The 23816-nt window shown below is 43.4% G+C and overlaps 1 pseudogene; it reads right to left on the bottom strand.

Moving 5' to 3' along the window:
• Positions 1 to 4509: 4509 nt before the first annotated feature.
• LOC144529327 (neoverrucotoxin subunit alpha-like) overlaps positions 4510 to 23816 on the bottom strand; it is a 39530-nt pseudogene continuing 20223 nt past the window's right edge.

Here is a 23816-nt window from a genome sequence, read left to right as displayed (position 1 = left end):
CTATTGACTGAATACAACAACATGGTTAAGGAGGCGAGAACATCTTACTTTGCTAACCTTATTTCTTCCAGTAAACGTAATCCTAAAATCCTTTTTGAAACCCTCAACAATATTGTCAATCCTGCTCATCCTGAAGTGTTTTAAAATAAGGACTGCAGTGACTTTATCTATTTCTTTGTAAATAAAATAAATGATGTCAGAAATAGCATTATCCCATCTACTACTCCATATTTGGTTCACTCATTCCGGCCACCAATTTTGAACTGTTTTGATCCGATCTCGCTACAAGAACTCACTGATCAGCTTAGCAGTATGAAATCTTCCTAGAGCCCAGTAAATATTATACCAACTTCCTTATTTAAAATTGTTGTTTTAGAAAAAGTTTTTGCCAAACAGCTCACTGCTGTCTTGAATACACACAACATTTTAGACAAATTTCAATCTGGCTTCCGTCAGAAACACTCAACAGAAACCGCTCTTCTTAGAGTTTAACAACGATTTATTAATGTCCTCTGACATGGATGCATGCTCGGTTTTGGTGCTGCTGGACCTTAGTGCAGCTTTCGATACAGTGGATCACAACATTTTGCTTGAAAGACTTAAGCATTGGGTTAGTATCTCAAGGCGAGCCCTGGATTTGTTCACCTCCTATCTTTCAGATAGAAGTTTTTCTGTGTCACTTGGTCCCTATTGTTCAGAAACTGCTGCCCTTTCCTATGGGGTGCCTCAGGGTTCTGTGTTAGGTCCGATTTTGTTTGCATTGTATATGCTTCCCCTGGGACATATAATTAGCCAATTCGTTATCACTTGACATCCAGCTGTATGTCTCTTTTAACCTGGAAGCGACTGACAAAATGTTGGAATGGCTTAAATGTTTGACTGGCTGGCAAACAACTTCCTACAGCTTAATGAAGATAAGACCGAAGTCCTTATTGTTGCTCCGGACACTACAGCTTCCAAGGTCGTTCAGCTTTTGGGGTCCCTTTCTTCAGCGGTACAGTCCAAACTGAGAAATAAGTGTTATATTTGATCATAACATGTACTTTGATCAACATATCAAATCACTGACCCGCACGTTTCTTTAAATTAAGAAACATTGCCAAACTTAGAGCTGTTGTTTCACATTCCGAGCTTGATAATCATTCATGGTTTTATATCATCCCGGCTTGATTACTGCAACTCCATTTTCACCTGTCTCAACAAGTCGTCCCAGGACCATCTACAACTGGTCCAGAACTCTGCTGCAAGGCTGTTGACCAGGTCCAGCAGGATGTCGCACATCACTCCTATTTTAAACTCATTACATTGGCTTCCGATCAAGTTCAGGATCCAATTTAAACTTCTTGCTCTGACTTATAAAGCTTTGCATGGTCAGGCACCTGTTTATATCTCAGACCTGCTCCATCTGTACATTACTAACAGGTCCCTCAGGTCTTCTAACTAGGGATTACTGGTGGTCCCACGCACTCGCTTAAAAACTAAAGGTGACCGCTCCAAACCTGTGGAATGCCCTTCCTATTGTCTTTCACGTTACGCAGTCTCTGTTGAAGCTTTTAAAAAGCAGCTGAAGACGCACTTGCTTAAATTTGCTTTTGACACGTTTGTAACTTTGGGTTTTAGGTTTTAATCTTTTAAATGATTTTCATTAGTCTTTCAATAATTTTTTCCTTGCTTATTTTCTGTTGGATCTTACTGTATTTTTACAAATGTTTATCATGTGAAGCACTTTTAGTCACATTCTTTATTTTGTTCTTTTCCTTTTTTTCCTTTTATATTCAGTATTTATTAACAGGTATCATAATTATTATATGTCATTTAAAAACAAATGAAGGTCAAGTTTGAAAATGGGTGTGGTCCGAGCAAGAACAAGTGGGGAAGGAGCCATAATTTGGGTGAACTGACCTTTAACATTCTGTGCTGGAAGCAGCTCTGTGCTGGAGTTTTAATTGGCTGCATTCCTGTGTGCGTGACTTGGCTTTAAACATGGAGTCAGCATGCCGGGTCAGTTAGCCTCAGGAAGACTTCTCCCTGAGCATGTCCTTCATTCATATATTCATACACCAGCTTCTATATCCTAGCCTCCTGCTGACCAGTGGGTATATCACTGTGCTCTTATAAACATGTTGAAGTTGTATTAATTGGAAGATCTGTGTTTATGTTTGCAACTGTGGAGCTGGAGTTGCATATGAACATATCTGTCCATTTATAGGTTTTACTTTGTGTGTGGCCAGTGTGAAGAGGCTGTGAGGAGTTGTTTACCAGTCGTCTCAGGGTTGCAGTCATGAAACTGCTTCAGAGCTGCCAAGGCAGGATGGGGGGAGGGGGGAGGAGGAGGGGAGCTATTCAAACAGAATAATCAAGCTGGATGCCTCACCAGTTTGCCTTCCAAGCCACACTTTATCTCTGCGCCATGCAGTCTCTCCCTCAGCCACTGCTATCAATTTTGGATGGATTATATAAAGTTAGCACAAATCAAACAGATATCAAAGCATCTCGGAATCACTCCTCTGAATTGAACAGTCAGCCTAGGACTAAAAATACTCCTACCTAAGAGAGTTATTTATTAAGCTAATGAAGCTAAAGCTAAAGCAGCATTAAGTGGGGCTCAGACTACAGGAATTCTAACCAATGTTAAAATTGGGTTGCAACACCCACATAAGGACATGCACACAAGACAAGATTTGAAAGTAAGGTTGTTGTTAATATGTTACATTCCATTCTGAAAGAAAACTGAACAAAGTCTCATTCATCTGTTTTAATATGTATCATAAATGTGTATCATAAATATAGTTTTCCTTCCTGAAGATTTATCTACATGAACCTACCTTGAACCAATCCTCCTTTCCTCTGGAGTCTCTTTCTTATCCATCTACTCTCACGTCATCTAAGTGACTGGAGTGATTGTTAGAAAATGTATGTGTCCTTGTGTGTCTCATTAAACCTTTAGAACACTGTGAACTGAGCCCTGCTTCCTATCACTTTGTTCTCCAAGATCTCATAACTGCTTTCAGAATTATTTTACAGAAGCCAGTAGATTATGGGATAGGATATTATTGAGATTATCGTGCCAGAAAGAGCAATGCACCACCTCACATCACTCTCTCAAGTGATCTCAAATTTACACTAACACTTTACAGATCGAGTAGGTCTAGACCACACTCATATCATTTACAGAGACGGAGCAATTCCCCCTTCAAGAGCAAGTATTTGGTGCGACAGTGGTGAGGAAAAACTTCCTTTTTACAGGCAGAAACCTCGGACAGACCCAGACTCTTGGTGGGCGGATATCTGATGCTGCCGGTTGGGACACAGAGACACTGATACAGATATAGAGAAATATGATTCATAATAATTATAGCAGTTGGTATAATGAACAGTGGCAATTATAGTAACGAGTAAAGATAATAGAACAATGACTAGAAATAATAGAAGTAGCAGTGCAGGGCGTAGCAGGGTCCACGATCCAAGGAAATCTGCGAGGCGAGAAACCTCACGGGGAAACAGATGTAAACGGAATGCTTGCTGTAGCGTTAACAATGCTTTTCAGTGACAAAAAAGAAACGCAGAGTGGCCGGGTTAGCTCAGTTGGTGGAGCAGGCGCCCATATATAGGGGTGTATACCTCGACGCGGAAGGTCCAGGGTTCGAGTCCGACCTGAGACGATTTCCTGCATTTCATCCCCCTTTCATATATATCTGTTCTTTCCATAAAAGGCTGAAATGCCCCAAAAAACACCACCAGCGGATTCAAAAAGTGGTTGGAGAGATTCGGTCAACGCTGGTTATCCGTTCATGGTTCGAGAGTTTAACAGTTTCCGTCTCCTGTTTACCGTTGCTTTGCAACATGCTGCTGCAGACACTTTGGCTATTGTAAAAGTACTAACGTTATCACATAATCGTAACGGAAACACACAGAGAGCAGAAGGTGAGGGAAATGTACTTCCGTTGATCCAGACTAACTTTTGTGTAACTTATGAAAGAAAGTAAAATGATGTTCAAGTGCTTTCTACGGTGGCCCTGAAGTGCAAATCACAACAGCAAATAGAAAAACGCAACAGCAAATCATAAAACACAACGGCAAATAGGAAAACACGACAGCAAATATGAAAACACGTGTTCTCACTGTACTCGTGTTTTCATATTTGTTGTCGTGTTTTCATATTTGCTGTCGTGTTTTCATATTTGCTGTCGTGTTTTCCTATTTGTTGTTGTGTTTTCCTATTTGCTGTCGTGTTTTCATATTTGCTGTTGTGTTTTCCTATTTGCTAGCCGTGTTTTCATATTTGCTGTCGTGGTTTCATATTTACTGTCGTGTTTTCATATTTGCTGTCGTGTTTTCATATTTGCTGTCGTGATTTTCCTATTTGCCGCTTGTGTTTTTATGATTTGCTGACGTGTTTTCCCTATTTACTGTCGTGTTTTCCCTATTTGCTGTTGCGTTTTTCTATTTGCTGTTGTGATTTGCACTTCAGGGCCACCTTTCATATAGCTTTCATATAAGGTCAAAATCTCACCTGAATACAGATGAACAGTTGAATAAGAACAAAGATTTCAGTCGGTTGTAATCATTTGCAGAGTTGGATGGATCATAGATCCCCTTACAATAACAGATTCAAAGTATCTTTCCCCCTAGCTTCTGCATGCTGAGCAAACTGCAGAAAGAGCTGCAAATACAAATAAAACTGCTGAACAGGAGTAAATATCAGCTCAACCCCTTCACTTACATTGGTAAATTAAGGAGCAAAGATATTGAGCTTATTGAGTCGAGGAAGATTTAGTGCCAAGTTACTTTAATACTTGTGTATCACAGTTTGCTCAGCAGAAGTATAATCTCCTTCCTGCAACACCATATTGCTATGTAACAACAGCAACAACTCTTCAGCAATAAATCTATTTGTCTTACCTTTGACAAAGATAATCTCTAATCACTTTTCTTCTGATGTTCCCTTCATCATGGTGTGAGCCACCTATATATAGGCCTAAGAGAGGAAAACAGATGGCTGTGAGTGTCCTCCTTTGCCTGGCTTCACCTTTAAACTCACTGCTAGAAAAGGCCCCTAGAGGGGAGCTAAATCCTACAAATATTCTTTATACACCACATTATCCAAGTGGTTAACTACAAACCATTTTTCTGTTCCTAGAGCCTGTTAACACAAAAGGACTTTTTATCAACCTATCTCTGATGCACACTGGAACTGTTTGCAGGTGGTCTGGGCAAGCTGCCAAATATATGTGCACTGAGTGGACTTTAAAGACCATCTTTGCCAAATTTAAACTTGATTCTTATGGTTCTAATGTGCGATAATTAAAGGGTCTGTACTCCACACCCAGAACATTAATATAGCAGTAAAGTCTGTTCTTGGTTGGGATAGCCAGTCCGGTCATGCGTACATGTAATTGAATGTGGCTGTGATAAAACGTAGGTATTTCACGTTTTGGGGAACAGTCTGTGAGAGCCGTGTGGAGTCAATCTTAGCCCACTTTTTCTTTTAGTATTTCGAGTACAGCCCCTTTAAGTTGCTCTTTAAATTTTAATGTAAACATAACAGACCAAGAATCCAAGAGGTCTTCATCATCTCTTCGGTCTGTGATGGTCTCCACAGGAGGGAGTTCAAGCTTTGAAAAATCTTCAGTGACCAGAATGCTGTTCTTGTAATGGTAGATAGTAAGCAGTTGCTTTTTTCTCATTTTAGTTCAAACTTCATCTGAGTGGTACCACTGGTCTTCATTGGTACTTCCTAACTTAGGTAAGTCCAAGTAGTTGGTCATCACATCAAGGTTGGTATCACCCCTTTCCATGGAGGTGAAAACAAAGCACAGAGCATTGTCTACGCCTGGAGCAAGAACCTCCTTGTCCAGCTCTGACTGATTTGGGATGATCTTTGTTCCCTCCATGGTATCTACACAGGATCTGATGATGTTGATTTCTCTCTCTTTATGATACAGCCACTTGTTTAGATTTTCATGACTGAATGGTGACTTGTCTCTGTCTAGAGTTGGTCTAGTGAGCTCTCATCTTCTTTACCTTCACGGATGTAGGGAAGTTTCTCTGTCATAATCTGCTGCAGGTTAGATTCATAATAATCACACCATTTTTTGAAACTCTTTAATTCTTCTTGAATCTGGGTAAGGTTCTTGACCACTATGTCTGGAATGGAATTTGTATGTAGGTCTTCACTGCATCTTCAAATGTTGCAGGGTTGCTTTGTAGAATGAAGTCTCCGTAGAATTTGCAGGAGAATTTCTCAGTCAGAGCTTTTTCTTCAACAGTCAGCTTGAACTGAACTTCACCCTCAATATTAAATGAAGGGATATTCTTTACCACAGCTGGCAAGCTGCCCTGGATGTCCTGAACGCTGCTGGCCTCTAAAGGCTCTGACACACCAACCCGACGGCCGACTTGACTTGAGCGTACGTTCTGCGCGTATGCGAGACGTAATACATCTCTATAACAGCAGGCGGCGCTAATCTGTATTGTCACCCAAAACGGACGAACGCGTCACGTAGGTCTGGCTGCTCCCGCATTTTACAACCGGGCATAATGGCGGCTTCGTTCGGAATACGAGCTCATATTTTACGAAGCTAGTTCACTGAAACGTGTTTCTGAAAACATTTTAAGCGAGAAATAGGCCATGCAATTGCTGAATCTATCTTCATTTCAGATCGACAAAGGTCAGTTTAAAAGATTTTTGTCAGATTTGAGATTTGGTAGGTCAGGCTCATCCCGCTTGTCATTTCTGGGTTAGAGCTCCACCAATCAGATTGGCCATTGAGTCCGACTGCCCGCCTTCTGATTCAACATGTCTAATCGGCCCAAATGAAAGCCCACGGCTCCTCCTACTGACGACGGCATGGAACACACCGAACAGACTTGAGTCACTGACCTCGCCAGACTGTCCGACAGCCGATAATTGGGTTGGTGTGTCAGGTCCTTAACTTCTTACTGTCAAACACAAAGAAAGCCCCATAAAGAATGCCTGTGACTACATGTGTTGCAAAGCCCTTCTCAATGACGTCCATCTGTTGGGTGTCGATTTAGACTAACAAAACACATGATTAGTTTTTTAGTTTTTGTTTTATTTCTGGGGTTTGATTGGAAAGAGTATAGGTTCTAAATCATCCTCTGTCCCCCTGCGCAGGCACCAGCAGCATGGTAATGGAAGGTGTTGCACGGTGCTAGATGCCAGCGATGGTTCAGTATGTGGATTCTACAGTGACACAGATAAACCAGTTAGCTTACCTTAAGCTTTGGTAACTCTGCCTTAATTTTACCAAATGTCCTATAATTTACTACCTTCACTGCCAGCCAAACTTAGCCCCGCCCACAACATTTGAGGTCGGGAAGTTCGGTCTGGACTTGATCCATTGTGGAGCAACTATGCTCGAACCAGAGCTGTTTGGACCAATCAAATTGTCAAGGCGGGCTTTATACGATGATGGACAGATGATCAACAGTAACGTGTTTGCTGTATTGTAGAATTCTAATCCTAAACGGAGAACTTGTTCGCATATGCATTCACCTTTACTATTTCTTTCAAAAATGATGATTGTATTGGTAAGTCCTCCGTGTATCCTTAAATTCTTTTGACAACACTGGCAAAGATCGTCTACATTCATCTTCTTTTTCTACTTCTTCCAGCGTGCGTGCAGTTGAGTTCTGTTGACAACTATGCGTCGCTCAACATATGTCACATAATCCGTTGCTCTGATTGGTCGTAGTTCTATCCTATTGAGTGGAGAGGCATTTTCTTTTCTGGTTTGGTTGAAACACGCCCCATAATCACAGCCCAATGGAGCAGTATCAGACTCATATTCTGACTAGAATCTGAGTATGACGACATCAGGCTAATAGTTTACTAACTGTGAATACAAATTAAATCAATACAGAACAATGGAAACTATGGGCGCCCGGATAGCTCAGTTTGTAGAGTGGGTGCCCATATATAGAGGTTAACTCCTCGATGCACTTCTCCGGGAACCATCACCTTATCGTGGTGGAGAGGTTTGTGTGTCCCTATGAACCTGAGGGCTGTGTTGTCTGGAGCTTTGTGCTCCTGGTAGGGTCTCCCAAGGCAAAGTGGTCTCAGGTGAGGGGCCAGACAAAGAATGGTTCAAAAATCCTATGAAAAATCGAGGAAGGGATGAAGTGACCCTGCCCGGAGGAAGCCCGGGGCCCCCGTCTGGAGCCAGGCCCAGATGGAGGGCTTGTCAGCGAGCGTCTGGTGGCCAGGTTTGCCACGGAGCCCGGCCGGGCACAGCCCGAAAAAGCTACGTGGCGGACATCTCTCCATCCCATGGGCCCACCACCTGTGGGAGGAACCGCTGGGGTCGGGTGCGCTGCCACATGGGTGGCAGTGAAGGTCAGGGGCCTCGACGGACCAGACCCGGGCAGCAGAGGCTGGCTCTGGGGGACGTGGAATGTCACCTCTCTGTGGGGGAAGGAGCCGAACTTGTGGGAGGTGGAGCGCTACCGGTTAGATCTGGTGGGGCTTACTTCACGCACAGTCTTGGTTCTGGAACCATACTCCTGGATAGGGGGTTGGACTCTTTTCTTCTCCGGAGTTGCCCAGGGTGTGAGGCGCCGGGCGGGTGTGGGGATACTCACAAGCCCCGGCTGACTGTTGTTTGTGCATATGCACCAAACAAGAGTTCAGAGTATTTGGCCTTCTTGGAGACCTTGAGTGGAGTCCTGCATGGGGCTCCAGTCGGGGACTCCATAGTTCTGCTGGGGGGACTTCAACGCGCACGTGGGTAATGATGGAGACACATGGAGAGGCGTGATTGGGAGGAACGGCCTCCCTGATCTAAACCAGAGTGGTTGTTTGTTGTTGGACTTCTGTGCTAGTCATGGATTGTCTATAACGAACACCATGTTCGAACATAGGGATGCTCATAAGTGTACTTGGTACCAGAGCACCCTAGGCCAAAGGTCAATGATCGATTTTATAATCGTTTCATCTGATCTGAGGCCATATGTTTTGGACACTCGGGTGAAGAGAGGGGCGGAGCTGTCAACCGATCACCATCTGGTGGTGAGTTGGGTCAGGGGGTGGGGGCAAGACTCTGGACAGACCTGGTAAGCCCAAACGGGTAGTGCGGGTAAATTGGGAACGTCTGAGGAGGCCCCTGTCCGACAGACTTTCAACTCACACCTCCGGGCGGAGCTTTTCGTGCATCCCTGTGGAGGCTGGGGGCATTGAACCCGAGTGGACAATGTTCAAAGTTTCCATTGCTGAAGCTGCGGTGAGGAGCTGTGGTCTTAGGGTCTTAGGGTGCCTCAAGGGGCGGTAACCCACGAACACCGTGGTGGACACCGGTGGTCAGGGAAGCCGTCCGACTGAAGAAGGAGTCTTTCCGGGATATGTTATCCCAGACGACTCCGGAGGCAGTTGCAAGGTACCGAAGGGCTCGAAGGGCTGCAGCCTCTGCCGTGAAAGAGGCAAAGCAGCGTGTGTGGGAGAAGTTCGGAGAAGACATGGAGAAGGACTTTCGGTCGGCACCAAGGTACTTCTGAAAACCGTCGCCACCTCAGGAGGGGGGAAGGGGAACCATCCAAGCTGTGTACAGTAAGGATGGGACGCTGTTGACCTCAACTGAGGAGGTAATAGGGCGGTGGAAGGAGCACTTTGAGGAACTCCTAAATCCGACTAATACGCCTCTATGGTAGAGGCAGAGCTGGAGGATGAGGGGGGGATTGGCATCAATTTCCCTGGTGGAGGTTGCTGAGGTAGTTAAACAACTCCACAGTGGCAAAGCCCCAGGAATTGATGAGATCCGTCCAGAAATGCTTAAAGCTCTGGGTGTGGAGGGGTTGTCTTGGTTGACACGCCTTCAACATTGCGTGGAAGTCTGGGACGGTGCCTAAGGAGTGGCAGACCGGGGTGGTGGTTCCCCTTTAAAAAAGGGGGGACCAGAGGGTGTGTGCCAATTACAGGGGTATCACACTTCTCAGCCTCCCGGTAAAGTCTACTCCAAGGTGCTGGAAAGGAGGGTTCGGTCGATAGTCGAATCTCAGGTTGAAGAGGAACAATGCGGATTCCGCCCTGGTCGTGGGAACAACGGACCAGATCTTTACTCTCGCAAGGATCCTGGAGGGAGCCTGGGAGTATGCCCAACCAGTCTACATGTGTTTTGTGGATCTGGAGAAGGCGTATGACCGGGTGCCCCGGGAGATACTGTGGGAGGTGCTGCGGGAGTACGGGGTGAGGGGGTCCCTTCTCAGGGCCATCCACCCTCTGTACGACCAAAGCGAGAGCTGTGTCCGGGTTCTCGGCAGTAAGTCGGACTCGCTTCAGGTGAGAGTTGGCCTCCGCCAGGGCTGCGCTTTGTCACCAATCCTGTTTGTAGTATTTATGGACAGGATATCGAGGCGTAGTCGGGGTGGAGAGGGGTTGCAGTTCGGTGGGCTGGGGATCTCATCGCTGCTTTTTTGCAGATGATGTGGTCCTGATGGCATCATCGGCCTGTGACCTTCAGCACTCACTGGATCGGTTCGCAGCCGAGTGTGAAGCGGCTGGGATGAGGATCAGCACCTCTAAATCGGAGGCCATGGTTCTCAGCAGGAAACCGATGGAGTGCCTTCTCCAGGTAGGGAATGAGTCCTTACCCCAAGTGAAGGAGTTCAAGTACCTTGGGGTCTTGTTCGCGAGTGAGGGGACAATGGAGCAGGGAGATTGGTCGGAGAATCGGCACAGCAGGTGCGGTATTACATTCAATTTATCGCACCGTTAGACTGAAAAGAGAGCTGAGCCAGAAGGCAAAGCTCTCAATCTACCGGTCAGTTTTTGTTCCTACCTCACCTATGGTCATGAAGGCTGGGTCATGACCGAAAGAACAAGATCCAGGGTACAAGCGGCCGAAATGGGTTTCCTCAGGAGGGTAGCTAGCGTCTCCCTTAGAGATAGGGTGAGAAGCTCAGTTATCCGTGAGGAGCTCGGAGTAGAGCCGCTGCTCCTTTGCGTCGAAAGGAGCCAGTTGAGCTGGTTCGGGCATCTGGTAAGGATGCCCCCTGGGCGCCTCCCTAGGGAGGTGTTCCAGGCACGTCCAGCTGGGAGGAGGCCTCGGGGGAGACCCAGGACTAGGTGGAGGGATTATATCTCTAACCTGGCCTGGGAACGCCTCGGGATCCCCCAGTCGGAGCTGGTTAATGTGGCCCGGGAAAGGGAAGTTTGGGGTCCCCTGCTGGAGCTGCTACCCCCGCGACCCGACCCCGGATAAGCGGATGAAGATGGATGGATGGATGGAACTCCTCGATGCAGCGGGCCTGGGTTCGACTCTGACATGCGGCCCTTTGCTGCATGTCATTCCCCCTCTCTCTACCCTTTCATTTCTTCAGCTGTCCTGTCAATAAAGGATTAAAAATGCCCCAAAAAAATTATCTTAAAAAAAAAAAAGAACAATAGCAACTATGTGCACCTTTCCTTTCACCCTTATACTTCCAATTAAGTTTTTTTTTTTATTTTGCATAAAATTAAGTTCACATTATACATTATGTATTAATTTTGTATGAGCCAGTGGGGCCACATGTAAAGGTAAATTCACTGGTCACCCAGCAACAAACCCCATAGGACTCCACATGGAACTGCAAGTGTGAATGGCATTTTGGAACAGGTTTTGATGATAGATGAAGCAAGATGAATTAGGCGAGAATAAACTATCCAGAGTTTTAGCCAACTTTTATTTTAAGACTAAATCTAAAATTGAATAGAAAATTACCACTAGTACTGAGCGAAAGCATGACTTAATTGTCATTATCACACATGCTACCTGTGCTGGTGTAATATGACTTTGTTCAATGCTGTGTCTCTGAAAATAGCTTGGTGCTGGTGATCGTGAAGTCAGAATTTAATGTTGTCGTCTCCTCTGACTCATCTCCTCGGCGCTGTTCAGCTCCACTCCTCCTCAGCCTCGCAGGATGTTAGCGAGGAGACGAGATGCACTGCATGACAGGTAGCTTGGCACACCCGGTGCTCACCTCCTCGTGAAGACCATTAGCTCAATATTGCTCTGACACTGAGATTACACTGGTGTAGAATTTTTGACAGCAGCGATATCAACGTGCCATGAAACGTAATCTGCAGTCAGTCAGAGTATACTGCAGCAGGTTTACTGTCAGAGAGCCCGGAGCTGCTGCTGCAGTATAATAATGAAGATATTTCACAGCATGTACAATCGTGGAATGAATTTGCCCCAAAATCCTGGCTGCAGTTTGGACTTTCATTTTGTCTTAGATTAATAGTATGACCTTGCAATTTGCAGAGGCTGTGCTGCTTACTCACAATATCTCCTATGTATCAGACTATTAACACTATGTATTGCAGCGACACAGTGGTGATACTAAAGTGGTTGCTGTGGTTTTTCTGGCAATGGGATGTGAGAAGCTGAGAGCTTCCTCTGATCTATCCCCGCAGGGAAGCTGCTCTGTTCGCAGCATTACAAAGTCAATAATTTACTCTGATCAGGTCCCGTGGCTCGAGCCCCAGCCCAACAGCAGCGTTGCAGCATTCAATTACAATCATACAGTGAAACAATGCTATTTGGATTGATTCTGCTCAAAAATGAGCAGCACAAAAGTGAAAAGTCAAATTTTATTTCAGTGAGCACACTGCTATTTCTCCAAACTTTAAAGCCTTCATTTGAATCTGGTCTTGTTCAATAATAGGCTTTGTTAACAAGCTTCAGGTTGTCGAGCAGTTCTTTCATCCAACGGTCGTGTGTAGGGGGGCGGGAGAGACATTACAGTTTTAGTTTAGTTATCGTTTTTTTGTAATGCCTCGTTTTTATTTCAGTTAACGACAATGTTTTTTCCCACCTAGTTTTCATTATTTCGTTCGTTTTTGTTAACCTTGGAGACAGCTGGGTTAGAGATGTACAGGAGCAGGTCATCCGCATACAGTGAGACTTTATGAGTTGTGCCAGATCGTGTGATGCCTTCGAAACCTTCCTCTGAGCAAAGCCAAATGGCCAGAGGTTCTATCGCAATGGCGAACAGGACTGGCGACAGAGGGCAGCCCTGCCTGGTACCTCTCCGGAGTGAGAAAAGGGGTGACAATGTGTCGTTAGTTTGAACTGAGGCCATCGGGATGAATATAATAATCTGACCCAGAGGATAAAAATTGTCGTCCAGACCGAACCTGGCCATTGCCTCGTATAAGACTGTCCGACAGCCGATAATTGGGTTGGTGTGTCAGGTCCTTAACTTCTCACTGTCAAACACAAAGAAAGCATTTGCCCCATAAAGAATGCCTGTGACTACATGTGTTGCAAAGCCCTTCTCAATGACGTCCATCTGTTGGGTGTCGATTTAGACTAACAAAACACATGATCAGTTTTTTAGTTTTTGTTTTATTTCTGGGGTTTGATTGGAAAGAGTATAGGTTCTAAATCATCCTCTGTCCCCCTGCGCAGGCACCAGCAGCGTGGTAATGGAAGGTGTTGCATGGTGCTAGATGCCAGCGATGGTTCAGTATGTGGATTCTACAGTGACACAGATAAACCAGTTACCTTAAGCTTTGTTAACTCGACCCTGTCGAAGGCCTTTTCGGCATCAAGGGACACCACGATTTCCGGGGTATCATTACTTAACGAGTGAATGATGTTAAGTAGGCGTCTAGTGTTGTGGGAAGACTGTCGGCCAGGCATGAACCCTGTCTGATCTACAGTGTTAGTCATCTTACTTTAAAAAAGTAATTAGTTACAGTTACAAATTACTTCTACCAAAAAGTAATTGAATTAGTAACTCAGTTACCACATTGTAAAAGTAATTAGTTACTCAGCAAAGTAACTGTGACGTTATTTTTTATGTTCTATAACGCTATTACGTTCTATAACATCCTTGCAATCAATGTGTTCAGCTTGGCCTTGGTCACCTGTTGCTGACCCGAAAAATCGAGCGTTGCTTGTTTTAACAGAGCGGCTCCGTCTCCTTCGCTGGAGCTCACGCTAGCTGCATTTGGGTTGGGGTTGGGAAAGCAGCAGCAGCAAGGGTCGTGTTAGCATGTGTTGATGTGAGGTGCTTCATAAGATTCGAGTTGCTTGAGGCAGACGTGGATAAAGTCTTTTTTCCTGGGCATAGCGTGCATGTTACATAAACATTCTTGCCTTTAATTTCAATGAGCAAGAAGTAGTGCTGGTACTTCCAGTTCAAGAACGCTACCTTTGAATTTCCTTGGCTCGTCGTCATTGTTGCTGTCTGGTGTTTAGTGATAGTCAGAGCGTGCAGTGAGACAGCGTGAGCAGGGCATCCGCCCACCCAGCCATCATCGCATTTGCAACGGTGTCATCATCCCCACCCCTGCTCTCTCCAGGCAGCTGATGTGTAGCCAAAGCCAACCAAATTGTAGTAACGCGCCACTTTACATTGTCAGTAACGATAACGGCGTTGCAACGATGGGAAAAGTAATTAATTAGATTACTCCGTTACTGAAAAAATAACGCCGTTAGTAACGCCGTTATACTTAAACGCCGTTACTCCCAACACTGCTGATCTAGCGAGATAATGGAGGGCATGGGGTGTTTTCCAACCAAGCGACCGTCAGGGTCCAACACCATTTTTCATCATAACGTTTTTGCGAATCACGATGGCGATGCCCCTGGCCCTATTATTAAATCTTGAGTGAAAAACGTGGTCAACCCAGCCCTTTTTTAGCCGTGTAACCTTCCTGTTGCTGTTGGATAAAAAATACATCACATTTGAGCTGTTGCAAATGGGCCATAATCTTGTCGCTCTTAGAAGGGGCCACCTACTCCCCTCACATTCCATGAGATAAATCTAATTGCATTGTTCGTGTTAGTCATACCTTTCTGTCGTCACATGAATAGACGAAGCAGAGTCTGGTACTGGGAGGTGAGAGGGAGGGCAGTGTGAAGGAGCTGGCAGCTGCAAGGAGTGGGGGTAAGGGGGGAGGGGGCAGGGAAAAGGGAGGGAGAGAAAAAAAGAGAAAACATTTCATTACAACAAACACAACCACATACACACACACATAGGACAGGCAGGAATAGAGCATCACGTAACCATTGATCGAGCCTGAGTCCCCTGACCTGAAATCCCCGATAACTAACTGAACCTTGAGTGTCCATTGCACAGCGTTGTGCCATCCACACATCCGCATGAGTTCCAAGTGTTCCCAACTCCCCAAACAACAGATCAGTCCAATAACAGAACAATATCAGTGTAGCCTGCTGAACTGCTGAGACCCACACAGGACTCAATAACTTCGTTGGGGTTCGTTTATTTCTGTAATATTGGCAGTACTTTCAATTTGACAGAAAGGCCAAAACCAAAATACAATTAAAACAAAATGATCCAAAACATACGGCAGTGGGCTTAGAACACTGACATAGAAAACAAAATAAAACAATATAAATATACCTTCACAATAAACTCCAGTTGATTCTTAAATGTACAGTTTGACTTAGAAAACACTTACATTTCACAGAATACAGACTCTGAAAAACAGGCTTCACCAGGGAGTGCACAACTTCACACACTTGTCACTCTGATGTCTAAATACAATAAAAAACACAAACAGTTGTACTTTACCAATAACCACATAAAATAGCATAGGTGAGGCTTTATGCATGCTAACAATACCTTGCTAGCACATGGAAACACTGGCGTCGGCCGCTACACATGAAATTCATCGACATCCATCCAAAATCTTTTCATCTATAACATATCATCCAGTTAAAAGATGAACACAGATATTTTAACCTTTTGTACATACATGTTTTTAACCAGTTATGCAATATTTACCTATTTATTTCACACGATGTACTCGGCATTCTCCACTGTTTCCCTGATCGGAAAAAAAAATGAGAGCGACCAACCGCGCAACTCTTGGCGTGTGACACCGCCACCTAGTGGCTGGAATAACTAACTAAAATGTACCTTCTGCCAGCAAACAAACATATGCACATTTCTTTCATTTTTAGAACACAAAATACATACTGAAATGAAACAGAAATAAATGTGATGGGGTAGTTACAACAAATTCACCACCCGGCTACATCAGCATAAACAGGCCATCCGCTTGGCAGAATTACTGTTAGCTTAGTTAGTTGCTTTAGCCCACTCAGGCTGATTCTGCGTGCTTGCAAATCTTCTCCTCTCGCATTGTTTGTGTTACAATCCTATCCAAATTCCCCAACCAATAGAATGCCAGGTGTAGTGTTGACCAATGAAATAATCCCTGCCCCGTTGAGGGTGCGTTCGTTTTACTACATCCCTTGTGGGTATGGCATTATATATGTGTCTCATTCCTGAGTGAGTAATTGTATGTTTTGAGCACAGAGAACTATATTTATATATATTGATATTTATATCATTTATATCGGTCATGTCTCAACCTCTTCACTCTGCACGCTCAACTCTTGACACACTCACTCAAATTTTCACAGCGTTACAAGTGTGCCACAAAACCAACCAATCGGAGAATTAAAGGTCAATTCTGATTGGCTGTTCGTCTCCAATTAGAAGAAACTGTATTGTTTGTATCCGTTTTTACGTCACTGTTGTATGTTTTTCAGACATTGTTCAAAATTCTTATAATGTTAGAAAAAATAAAATAAAATTCATATCAGTCTGTTTAGAAAGTTGCAAGGAGAATTTCACTACTATAATAAAACACTATTTATTTTTACCCTAATAAAATCAATACAAAGGAAACTGAACAGAAAAGAACAAGTATTTTGTTTCAGTTTCTCTTCTTTCAGGTGTGACTGAAGTACACCTGTTGAGTTGCATCACAGCTGCACTGTGTGCATGGACCAGTGCACTACAGTGTTGTTCCAGTCAGCACATTACTCCCAACTCAAAATCCCATTGGTTCCCCCTGTACTCACCTGTGTGCAGAGGGCAGGCAGCAGCGGCACAAACCAAGAACGTTGGCAAGTCTGATAATAATGTAATTGTAATTCAAATACTACAACTACACACACATCATGTTACATACACTTATCATTTCTTTATCTTGCTTAAATTCACAGGGTGCACAACAAGCCCCGGGAGAGAAAATGACTGTGATGTCCACAAAACCAATGCAGAGAAGGTAAGAGATTAGTAATTATGTTAAAGAAAGCTATGTACACCTAATATCTTATGGGTTGATGTCTATAAATTTGTCTTAAATAGGAGCATACTATACAAAGACAACAGTGGAGAGTTGCTGGATCTGTCTGTCCTCAAAATGCGAGAGATCTACAAGGACTTCATCCCTGTTTCTCCACCATGGGGACCATAGGGGAGCCTTCGGGGGTGCGCTTGCGACTTACAAAGATACATAACAGCTACAAGTGTATGCACTATACAGGATTGACCCTATTATACTTTATCGACAGGAATAGATAGGTCAAACAGCAAACAGCCAGCCACAAATAGTCTATAAACAAAGCATCAGACTATCTTTAAGATTTCACATGAACAACTGTTAAAGTTACTCAGGCTACCGAAGAATACGATAATTCCTCCGTTCAATTAGGCCTAAACGACGCACCCCAAGCTTCCATCCTTAACAGCCATGTATATCGGCTCTTCCAGTATCTCCACTGCTGGCTGTTTCAATTTAACAGGAGAGAGGAGCAAGAGGGGCTAGGATGGTGACCGGCCTCTGACGAGCTGTTACCACCACCATCTTCAGCCAGAGAGGACATTATTTCTTCAGCTTCTTCTTGCGTTGTCACCCCGGCGGGAGGTGTGCTGACAGGACTTGCAGCAGGTGAATTGGTTGTGCTATTAACGTCATCGCTACACAATTTCTTAGTAAAACCAAAATGAATTAAACTGCCTCGTTTTCTTTTTGCCATGGCTATACAGTATGATGCTAACTGCAGAATGGATTTCAAGGACTTTGCGCGCCGATTAATGGCCTGCGTTTATATTTTTTCTACGAATCTTTGAGTTAACATGTACTAAACATGAATTGAATTTGCACCGCAGCGCCGCCATGCCTTGATGCTCATGACAAGAATAGCATGTATAGTTATCTTTATTCAAGTGAATTAGGTTTAAATCGTCATCATGCATGAATGAATATTTTTGCAATCTTACACATAATAATCCACGATGATCACATTACACAAAACTGAAATTGCATGTCAAAATGACACATTGTCAATATTTTTGACCCCCCAAAATTTCACAAATCACGTTTTCAGGGGAGCCCACGTCTTATTAAGGGGAGCCAAGCTCCCCCTAGCTCCCCCGTAGTTCGCACCCTGCGTGAGTACAAACGGACATTTGGAAAAACAGAAAAATGGGTTCAAATATCCAATTTTAAATTTTTTTTCCGCCTTGACTAAATTGGATCTTTAAACAGTTTTTTCCAATTTTCTGTTTTTATTCAGAGGATCAGAAACTTAGAAAATTACAAAATTGCGTCTGGGCTCCAATTATTCAATACTGCAATGATATTCTCTCCCTCATTCCGCCTAGCTACGGCCCGCCCCCCCCCCCCCCGCCCCCCACTCCAGCACAGCAGCCAGACCTAAAAACAGAATGAGAATGGACGATTGAATAGTTGAATATCCAAGTTGAATATCCAAAAACATTCAGCGTTCACCGAGAGTGAAATGCTTGTCAATATCCAGCACAGACTTGAATCAAGAGTGCCTAGTGTCTATATCTATATTTAGTACATTGATCATCCATGTCAATCAGGTCTTCATTTGCCATCTCTGATAAGAGTGATTTTATGGGATAATTAACTCTAGAATCAACATCTAGAATGCTTTGACTGGCTCTGTAGCCTATATATGGTGGTCTGGTAGTGTTTCTTCTGTATGCCTGCAGATTGTCCTGCTGATACAATTCTCTGCCGTAGTCCACTCTAAATTGGTCAAACAACCCATGCCTGAGACATAGGTCACGGTATACCTCATCATATATTATCAAATAGTTTTTTATGGGCATCACTGAATAACCCACAAAAATCTCTATCCCCACAGGGCAGGCACAGACACAGCCGTTCTGCTGCTGCGCTGGATACACGCTTCTCTGTTCACAAGCCGATATGTTTATTACTTAAGATTTGCTGGTATTGTGGCCAGGTCTTTGCATTTGACTTGCATTTGAACACAAGTGATCAGCTGTTTTAACTCTTCTCTCTAGTCAGTATCTTGTTTAATTATTGCTTGAATCTATTGCTGAATATATAGTTGTGATGATGATGATGATGGGGATTGCATGTGTTGTATCTTTAGTTGCAGTGCTGCGTTGCCGATGTGTGAAAGAGGAACTTCGCTGACACTGATCTTGATTATAAAAAGGTTTATTACATCAAAGATCAATTTACAGACTCCATGGACATCTGGAGAGATGACCAACCCAATCTTCAAATATTGTCGCTCTCTCGTTCTGCTGTTAAAACATGGTATTTATCTGTGCATTTATGTAACCTAAAGTGGGGGTGTGAGTATATGCTTGGAATAGGGAACTGACCATTTAAGGCCTTAGACATGGTATAGCTCCTACAGAATATCTTCTGTCTTAGGGGGCCCCTTCTAATGTTAACAGTTTCCAAATGTTTCAGCAACAGTAGGGTAAAGTTCATAGGAATTCCCTTATGTAGCAAACCTTAAGTCAAAGTTGTAAATCTTCAGATAGCACACATGCTTTCAAGTTTTGGTCAATGCCTGATGTAGATTGGATGGATGCATGTTGTGAATTAAGAGCAGTAAGCTCATGGTGTTCATCTGTGCGACACATATTTTTGCTTTTTCAATCTTGGCGAAATTTGTATTGCAGAACTTGCAGAAGTTGTGTTGTGTGTGGATGGTCAATTGTACTGGGAATTAAATCAAAATATTAGCAAAAGGCATAGCCACACATTTGCCCACTGAACTTCAACACGTAGCCTATGGTAGGCCAGGCCTAGTTTCCTTTCGTAGCTCCTCTCTCTGAGTCTGATGTCACGTCATGTCACATTGTCAACATGGTACATGGATACATGAAGCAGAACATAGTGGGTCATATGTCTAATGCTTTTTGAAAACTTAAGGCTTTCTTCTTCATAAAACGTGTCGGACATCATCACTTGGGAAAAAGCAACTAGTCCGCCATATCGCACACTGGAACTACCCCCAGCTCCTTTAACTCTTACTGAAAACATGTACAAATCCTAGTTTTTGATAAAAGCTGCTCTATGTAGCCCTGCAAAACCAAACAGTGAGGGAAGCAGGGAAAAAGGCACAGGCTGGGGGTGGTAGCAAAATGTTTTCCATTTGGTTCATTTACTACATAGAAACAGCAACTTGGGTTAGTGTGTGTGTAGGCTGTTGACTGTGTGTATGTGTGTGGGTGCCTGCAGATATAATTCTGACATTTTGCCACTCTAATGAAGCTGATGTTGCTTCTTCTCTCTCAGTGTTTGGACTCCGGTTACATAAACCTTAGCCTGCTAAACACCCCTACTATGTTTCTACACTTTATAGCCAAACAAAATCATTTAATCATGGGGAATTCTTAATCAATGCTGTCACTTTTCAGTTTTTGTCCAAGGTGGCTATACAATTTACACAGTAGCTATATTAAATACACACAAACTCACTCTATTCAGTCCCTCCAGGATTTCGCAACTGCGCCAATTCATGCAAATTCAACCAATCACCGTGAATTTGGTGCGACTCGCAATTTTGACCAATCACCGCAACTTTTCCGCAAATTTGACCAATAACCTGAAGTTTCCCGCGACTTCAACCAATCACAGCAGTCCAACGTGCACTCTGAGAGCCACTGACCAAGCGGGAGTGAGAACGGGTTGATAATTTCCTTGTTTCTGATATGAAGACGAGACGTGTGTGATTCGAACATTTACCAACAAAACGTACAGCGAAAGAAAAATCTGGCATTTTGGGCCACAACAATCTCAAAAAAAGGCCGCGAAATCCTGGAGGGACTGTCTATTATTTACGGTGGCCCTGAAGTGCAGCAAATCACCACAACATGACAGCAAATCACCACAACACGACAGCAAATCACAACACAACAGCAAATCATCACAACACGACAGCAAATCACAACATGACAGCAAATCGCACAACATGACAGCAAATCGCACAACACGACAGCAAATCACCACAACACGACAGCAAATCACCACAACACAACAGCAAATCTCACAACACGACAGCAAATCACCACAACACGACAGCAAATCACAACATGACAGAAAAATCACCACTACTTTACTTAAGTACAATCAATAGTGCATACTTTTGACTTTTACTTCGTTACATTTTGCAGCAATTATATATACTTTCTACTTCACTACATTTCTACAACGTTCCGTTACATTTTCTGATCAGTTTTTCCCCCTGCCAAAACGTCTTCCTGACCGTCACATGTAGTCCGCAAGGACCTCCACCACTGCCACAACACGATAGCAAATCACCACAACACAACAGAAAATCACCACAACACAACGGCAAATCACCACAACACGACAGAAAATCGCCACAACACAGCAATCAGGACGAGGATCAATGTCCAGTATGTACCTATCCTTTTCGTTACAGTCTCACCAATGCTGTCCTGTTGTGGTGATTTGCTGTCGTGTTGTGGTGATTTGCTGCCGTGTTGTGGTGAATGGCTGTCGTGTTGTGGGATTTTCTGTCGTGTTGTGGCGAATTGCTCGCCATCTTGAGCCAGGGTGGAAGTTCCAAGTGTGTACCCTAAGAAATTGAACCCTTATACCCCTTACCCTAATGGATCTGGAATTGTCCCTATGGCATCTTCTTCTATCTCCTGTGTGAACAAATATTTAATGCATAAAAGGTACGTAAACCTTATCAGTGATATACTGAGTAGGAAGGTTTGTATGTACTTACAGGAGTGTGTCTAAAAGTGTGTGGTGAACATCCTTGGTTAAAATGTGTAGTATTTTTCAATGAAAGGACTACATCCAAGGCAGTTAAATCGGATTTGAAAGACATATATTTAGTATTCCTGCAGTTTTTCAGGTTTTCCTGTTTTCAAGCAACAAAACAACGCGAATGTGTTTCTGCTCTGCTCTGATCAGCTGCATGTAAACACAGGAGAAGCAGCAGATGTTAAGAAGAAAAGTCCAATTAAGGACTACTCAAAATACCAATATGAAAAATATTAACACCAACACTGCTGTAACAGGGGGGCGGGTTCAGGTTCTCTTGTTTTTTTTTGTTTGTTTTTTTGGGCTTTAACTCAGGAATAAGATAACTCCAGGCCAGTCAAATGTCCCTTTCTAACACCAGACAACATCCACTATCATGCATATAAGTATAAATATGAGCACTGCAAAACACTGAATTAAAAATATGCAAACACAAAACATAAAATAACCTTTTCACTTGTGGTGCAAAGAGCCAAACCCAAAATGAAAACCATCTCAGTTGTGTATTCCCTGTCGTAAAACTGAAAGAATAGCTTTTGAACGTTAAAATAAAAATGTTTACAGTGAACAGTAATTGAAACTTACGTTTCAACAAATTCTTCTGGTGTTTAATCTTATTTTAGTCAGAATTATCCATGATTATTTTCGTCTAGTTTTAGTCGACGAAAAACTGATGACATTTAGTCTAGTTTTAGTTGACGAAAACTGACGACATTTTAGTCTAGTTTTAGTCAATGAAAATTTAAATCCTGAGCTCTAGTTGGCTTGTCCATCTTCTTGGGTGGGACTTGCTTCATTGGTGCTATTTCTGGAATCTAGCACAGGAATAGATACAATGTCAGGACAGATGCAGCCTCTGGAAAATCTAACTGTTGTAAATATTAAGTAGCATAAATCCTTGCTATGATTTTTACCATAGTAAACCAACCTCTGAGTGAGTGACTTGACTGTCCCTAAAAGAAAAAAAAAGTCTACATAATCAAAACAGAAGTAGTCTAAGCAATAGTCTCGGGAGGCATGTTAATGCCAATACCATTTGTTTAAATGTATGTATTGGTCTAGGATAAAGTATTCAAAGTCATGTTGTTGATGCCAAATTCAGTTCAGTGTGATTGCTATGTGAAGACAATACTAGCTACAGTACTTGGGCAACAAGGGATGCTTAGTACACATGGAGTCAATCAGTCAGGTAGGAACTAAGAACCCACTTTACACTATCTCACACACACACACACACACACACACACACACACACACACACACACACACACACACACACACACACACACACACACTCTCTCTCTCACGCAAACAAAAATACACACACGGTAGTCACACACACGTTTGTCTCAGTCGTTTTCAGCTCCAGTGGCTAACGTTAAAGCTAACGTTAAAATGAGACACATTAACCACAGCCTCATGAGTTGGCATGAGCGTTCTAAAATAGAAAGTAACGTTACGTTAATGTCTTGAACTTACCTCAATTCCTTTCTTTCCAAATTGTGGGATGGCATCCCATTCTTCAACCAGCATTTGTCGCAAGTCAGCCAACGTGGTTGCGTTGGTCACTCTGGCACGAACAGCACGCCCAAGCTGATCCCACAAGTATTCAATGGGGTTGAGGTCAGGACTGCTGGTTGAAGAATGGGATGCCATCCCTCAGCAGTGTATGACCAGGCAGGTGACCAGCATGAGGAGGAGGTGCCAGGCTGTTGTGGCTGTGTATGGTTCTTCCACAGGCTACTGAGGCTCCTGTTTGTGAAATGAATGAATTGTTCAATTGCCAATATGTCTTGTTTCTTCAAACTTCAATCATCCAATCCACCAAACACCAAACAAGTCAATGGCAGAATAAGCTGTTTGGCATTGGCAGAGAAGATTTGGCAAATTTTTCATGGGCGCAACCCATATACTCATCCCACAAATGCATGTTACTTACAAAGGGGCAACATTT

Source organism: Sander vitreus, chromosome 14, assembly GCF_031162955.1.
Source record: "Sander vitreus isolate 19-12246 chromosome 14, sanVit1, whole genome shotgun sequence".
In the NCBI taxonomy this organism is placed as follows: domain Eukaryota; kingdom Metazoa; phylum Chordata; class Actinopteri; order Perciformes; family Percidae; genus Sander; species Sander vitreus.
Note: the sequence above shows the minus strand (reverse complement) of the source record. Positions and strands in the feature narration are given on the sequence as shown.